This window comes from Gorilla gorilla, chromosome 14 (genome assembly GCF_029281585.2).
Source record: "Gorilla gorilla gorilla isolate KB3781 chromosome 14, NHGRI_mGorGor1-v2.1_pri, whole genome shotgun sequence".
Classification (NCBI taxonomy): Eukaryota; Metazoa; Chordata; class Mammalia; order Primates; family Hominidae; genus Gorilla; species Gorilla gorilla.
In genome coordinates this window covers 58896525-58901849 of record NC_073238.2, presented here as the reverse complement: position 1 = coordinate 58901849, position 5325 = coordinate 58896525, and the positions used below count along the sequence as shown (strand labels likewise).

General features: G+C 42.3%; 1 non-coding gene across 1 annotated transcript; it reads left to right on the top strand.

Moving 5' to 3' along the window:
- Positions 1-1125: 1125 nt before the first annotated feature.
- LOC115930490 (small nucleolar RNA U13) lies at positions 1126-1231 on the top strand. The gene has a single exon (XR_004067126.1). It is a non-coding gene; the product is annotated as a small nucleolar RNA U13 (small nucleolar RNA).
- Positions 1232-5325: the final 4094 nt, after the last annotated feature.

The following is a 5325-nucleotide window of genomic DNA, read 5'->3' as shown; positions in this document are numbered from 1 at the left end:
AGCAACAGCCCCATTTTTCCATAACAATTTTCTATCTTACCCATTTTGTGTTACTGTGACACAAAATACTGCAGAATACCACAGACTGGGTAATTTATAAACAATAGAAATATATTTGGCTCATGGTTCTGGAGGTTGGAACGTCCAAGAGCATGGGGCTGGCATCTTGTACAGGCCTTCTTGCTGTGTCATCTCATGGAGGAAGGTGGAAGGGTAAGAGAGCACAAGAGAGCCAGAAAGGGCAAGAGGGGAGTAAACTTTAACCAGGAACCCATTCCAATGATAACAACATTAATCTGTTCCTAGGGGTGGAGCCCCACATGACCTAATCACCTTTTAAGAGTTCCACCTCTTAACGCTGTCACAGTGGCAATTAAATTTCAACATGAGGCCCAGCAAGGTGGCTCACACCTTAATACCAGCACTTTGGGAGGTTGAGGTGGGCAGATGACAAGGTCAGGAGTTCAAGACCAGCCGGGCCACTATGGTGGAACCCCGTCTGTACTAAAAATACAAAAATTAGCAGGGCGTGGGAGCATGTGCCTGTAATCAGAGCTACTGGGGAGGCTGAGGCAGAAGAATCACTTGAACGCAGGAGGCAGAGGTTGCAGTGAGCCAAAATCATGACACTGCACTCCAACCTGGGTGACAGAGGAAGACTCTGTCTCAATAAATAAATAAATTAAATAAATAAATTTCTCCGAGTTTTGGAGGGGACATTCAAATCATAGCAACCAGATACCAGAGTGTGACTCCAACTGGGCTTTGTTACAACCAAGTCCAGATGCTAAATTACTTAAAGATGTAAGTGTGGGCTGGGTGCAGTGGCTCATGCCTGTAATCACAACACTTTGGGAGGCCAAGGCAGGCAGATCTCTTGAGCCCAGGAGTTCAAGACCAGCCTGGGCAACATGGTGAAACCCTGTTTCTATAAAAAATACAAAAATTAGCCAGGCATGGTGGCTCAAGCCTGTAGTCCAAGTTACTCAGAAAGCTGAGGTGGGAGAATCACCTGAGCCTGGGGAGGTTGAAGCTGCAGTGAGCTGCAATCATATCACTGCATTCCAGCCTGGGCAACTGAGTGAGATCCTGTCTCAAAAAAAAAAAAAGAAAGAAAAAAAAAGCATCCTTTTGTAGTTCATGAGGATGACGGTTGGGTGTTTCACACATGCGTGTGAAATGTACCACCCTCAAACCTTGTTACAATGTCAGCACATTTACCTGCCTGACCTGAAAAAAAAAAAAAGTTACAAGTGTGACCTAAGACCCTCTGGAGTTCTGGTTCTTGAAAGTGACTCCACATGAATCCTTGGCTAATTGCTCCATTCACTCCAATTGCCTAACTATATGCCTTGGAACCAGCTCTTGCTTGCATTATGGCTCAGCTTGTACTCATGGCAGAAGGTGAAGTGGGAGCAGGCATGCCACATGGCCAGCGCAGGAGCAAGAGAGACAAGTGCCACATACTTTTTTTTTTTTTTTTGAGACGGAGTCTCGCTCTGTCACCCAGGCTGGAGCGCAGTGGCGAGATCTCGGCTCACTGCAAGCTCCGCCTCCTGGGTTGACGCCATTCTCCTGCCTCCCTAGTAGCTGGGACTACAGGAGCCCGCCACCCAAGCCCGGCTAATTTTTTTGTATTTTTAGTAGAGGCGGGGTTTCACCGTGTTAGCCAGGATGGTCTCGATCTCCTGACCTCGTGATCCGCCCGCCTCGGCCTCCCAAAGTGCTGAGATTACAGGCGTGAGCCACCGCGCCCGGCCAGTGCCACATACCTTTAAGCAACCAGATCTCCCAGGAACTCCACTCACTATTTCGAGGACAGCAGCAAGACATAAAGGATCTGCCCCCATAATCCAAACACCTCCCTCCAGGCTCCACCTCCAACATTGGGGATTACAATTCAACATGACATTTGGCAAGGACATATATTCAAACTATATTGGCCCTACAAAAGACTGGAAAGTTTGCTGTGACTGAGAAGGGGCTGTGTGCAGTAGGGGTAGGAATCTAAGGATCTAATGACTTTTTATGCATACTTTTAAGCTGTCTGCTAGTTTTCAGCTGCATGTTCATTGCCAGTGAGTGCCCAAGCTTCCTATGATTCCAATTCCTAAGAATCTCGGAGATTTTGTGATATAAATCAGGTCACTTACAGACTTCCCTCACTGGTTTAGAATTCAATTTTCACAAGTCTAGTGAGTCAGTTATCACTCATCCATCTGCTTTACAGTTTTCAAAATGATGATGTTTGTCTTTATGGGTTTATTTATTTTAAACATTTTACTGTCATTTTCAAGGGGTTTAAGAAAAGAATTTGAAGTCAATATGTGCTCAATCCATCATCTTAAACAAGAGGCTAACATGAAAGTATCTGCAAAGGAGAACAACATGGAAAAAACCTTATTTTAAGAAGCTGAGATCATCCGTAAAATGCAGAATAAATTAAAGGAACAGAAACTAAAGCCATGGGGTCAGAAAGACATACAAAAATCCAAAAGGGAGACAATAGAAGGACCAAAATATGACGGCGGCAAAGGGGATAAAAATAAAGAACAAGACTTTTGAAAAGAAAGAAAAGAAAAAAATCTGTGGACCAATTGACTAAGACAAAGAGGGTTCTATAGTGTTTGTTTGGAATAGAATGACTGAGATAATTCTAGGGAATTTATGAAAAGTAATGAAGAGTAAGGGAAGAGGATTAGGGGACAGGTCATGGGTTGTGTTTTTCTAATAGTGATTATTGAGAGTGTGTTATGGAGGCTGATGTGAGCAGATCACTTAAGCCCAGGAGTTCGAGATCAGCCTGGGCAACATGGCAACACCCCCATCTCTACAAAAAATGCAAAAAAATTAGACTGGTGTGGTGGCGTGTACCTGTAATTCCTGCTACTTGGGAGCCTGAGGCTCAAGAATCGCTTGAACCAGGGAGGCAGAGGCTGCAGTGATCTGAGAACACAACACTGCACTCCAGCCTGAGCAACAGAGTGAGACTCCATCTTAAAAAAAAAAAGAAAGAAAGAAAAGAAAAGAAATCTGGCCATCTCAAGAGGAACACCCTAAATATACAGACAGCAGAGACTCCTTTTGTCAGTTAGGGTTGTCAGAGAAACAGAACCAATAGGATATATGTGTATTTATATTAAGAGATTTACTTTAAAGAATTGGCTCATGTGATTATGGGAGCTGGAAAGTCCAAAATTTGTAGGGCTGACCAGCAGGCTGGAAACTCAGGCAAGAGCTGACTCCTCAAGTAGTCTTGAGTCTGAAACATGTAGCGCAGGCCAAGAGGCTGGAAACTGAGGCAGCATTTCTTTGTTACAGTCTTGAGGCCAATTTCCTTTTCTCTGGGAAGCCTCCAATTTGTTTTGCTTTGCTTTGTTTCTCTTAAGGTCTTCAACTGATTAAAAGAGGCCCACCCACATTATTGAGGGTAACCTCTTTTACTTAAAGTCAACTGACTGTTGATGTTAGTCATATCAACAAAATACCTTCACAGCAATGTCTAGCCTAGCATTTGACCAAACAACAAGGCTCCATAGCTTAGTCAAGTTGATGCATAAAATTTAGCTTTTACACTCCCCAGTGAAACTGCCCAGCTAGAGCCTTCCAATGTCAAAGTCCACTGCCAATCAACAAGGTCCACTCATAGCACAGAACTCCCAGTCAGCCTTCTAAATGCCCTATCCTGAAGAAAGAGCAGGGAACCAAAAATAAATAGACATCTGTGGAAGTCACTAGGAGGAAACAAAAACAATTCAGGAAGAAGAAAATGACAAAAAGTATTAATACCTTCAGAGAGATAAGAGAAGATAATTCAGTCATGAAAGAAAGAAGCTAGTGGGGGGGAAAAGATTTCAGAGAACAAAAAGGAACTCTTGGAAATTACAAATATGATAACATGAATGAAAAACTCGGTAAAAGGATTATAAATTAAAGGTAAGAAAATCTCCAAGAAAGTTAAACAAAATGATAAAGACACAGAAAAAAGAGAAGAGAAGAAAAATATCAGTTTAGGAGGATTAGCATCTGAATAAAGTTTCCAGAAAGAGAATGGAGAAAATGAAGGAGGGGAAATTATCTAAGTGATAATTCAAGAAAATTTTTGAGCGTTATCAATCATGAGTTTCCAAATGAAAAGTCTACCAAGTTCCCAGCACAGTGGCTAACTACATATCCACACCAAACCACTTCATCATTGAAGAAATTAAAGAAAACAAAGATAAGATAGTAAAGTTTTGAGTGGGTGAGAGGGACAGATGACACAGAAATGATCAAGAATCAGACTGACTTCAGGTATCAGGAGAGGGCAATGAAAACATGCCTTCAAAACTCTAAGGAAAAATGACATTTCGACCCCGGATTCTATTTCCAACCAAACACAGCAAATTTAAGGGTAGCAGAATGATCTTTTCAGAAATGAAAATTCATGGTGACTCAAGCCTGTAATCCTAGCACTTTGGGAGGCCAAGGCAGGAGGATCACTTGACCTCAGGTGTTCAAGACCAGCCTGGTCAATGTAGTGAGACCCTATCTCTAAATTAAAAATATTATGTATAAAAAATATAAAAATCAAAAATAAATAAAAAATAAACAAAATGAAAATTCTCCAAAAATTTACTTCCCAATAAATTTTTATCAGCAAGTGATAGTGGAGGTATTCCCCTAAAAAAAGGAGAAACCAAAGAAAGAGGAGGACAAAATAGTCAGGAATCAAGAGAATCTGAGGCCACGTGCGGTGGCTCACTCCTGTAATCCCAGCACTTTGGGAGGCTGAGGTGGGTGGATCACCTGAGGTCGGGAGTTCAAGACCAGCCTGATCAACATGGAGAAACCCTGTCTGTACTAAAAATACAAAATTAGCCGGGGTGGTGGCGCATGACTGTAAGCTACTCGGGAGGCTGAGGCAGGAGAATCGCTTGAACCTGGGAGGCGGAGGTTGTGATGAGCCGAGATCGCGCCATTGCACTCCAGCCTGGGCAAAAAGAGCGAAACTCCGTCTCAAAAAAAAAAAAAAAAAAAGAAGCAAGAAAAGTATTAAACCTAAGAGAAGCAAAAGGTTATTCAAGAGTGGAAAAGTAATAATATGGGTTCATACTACTTGGGTCACTTATGCATACTATTTACCTAGTTAAAATAATGTAAATAGTGAATATTGTTTAACAAAATTACCTTTTTTTTTTTTTTTGAGACAGGGACCTCACTCCGTTGCCCAGGTTGGAGTGCAGTGGTGTGATCAGAGCTCACTGCAACCTTAACTTCCTGGGCTCAAGGGGTCCTTCCGCCTCAGTTTCCCAAGTACCTGAGACTACAGGTGCACACCATTAC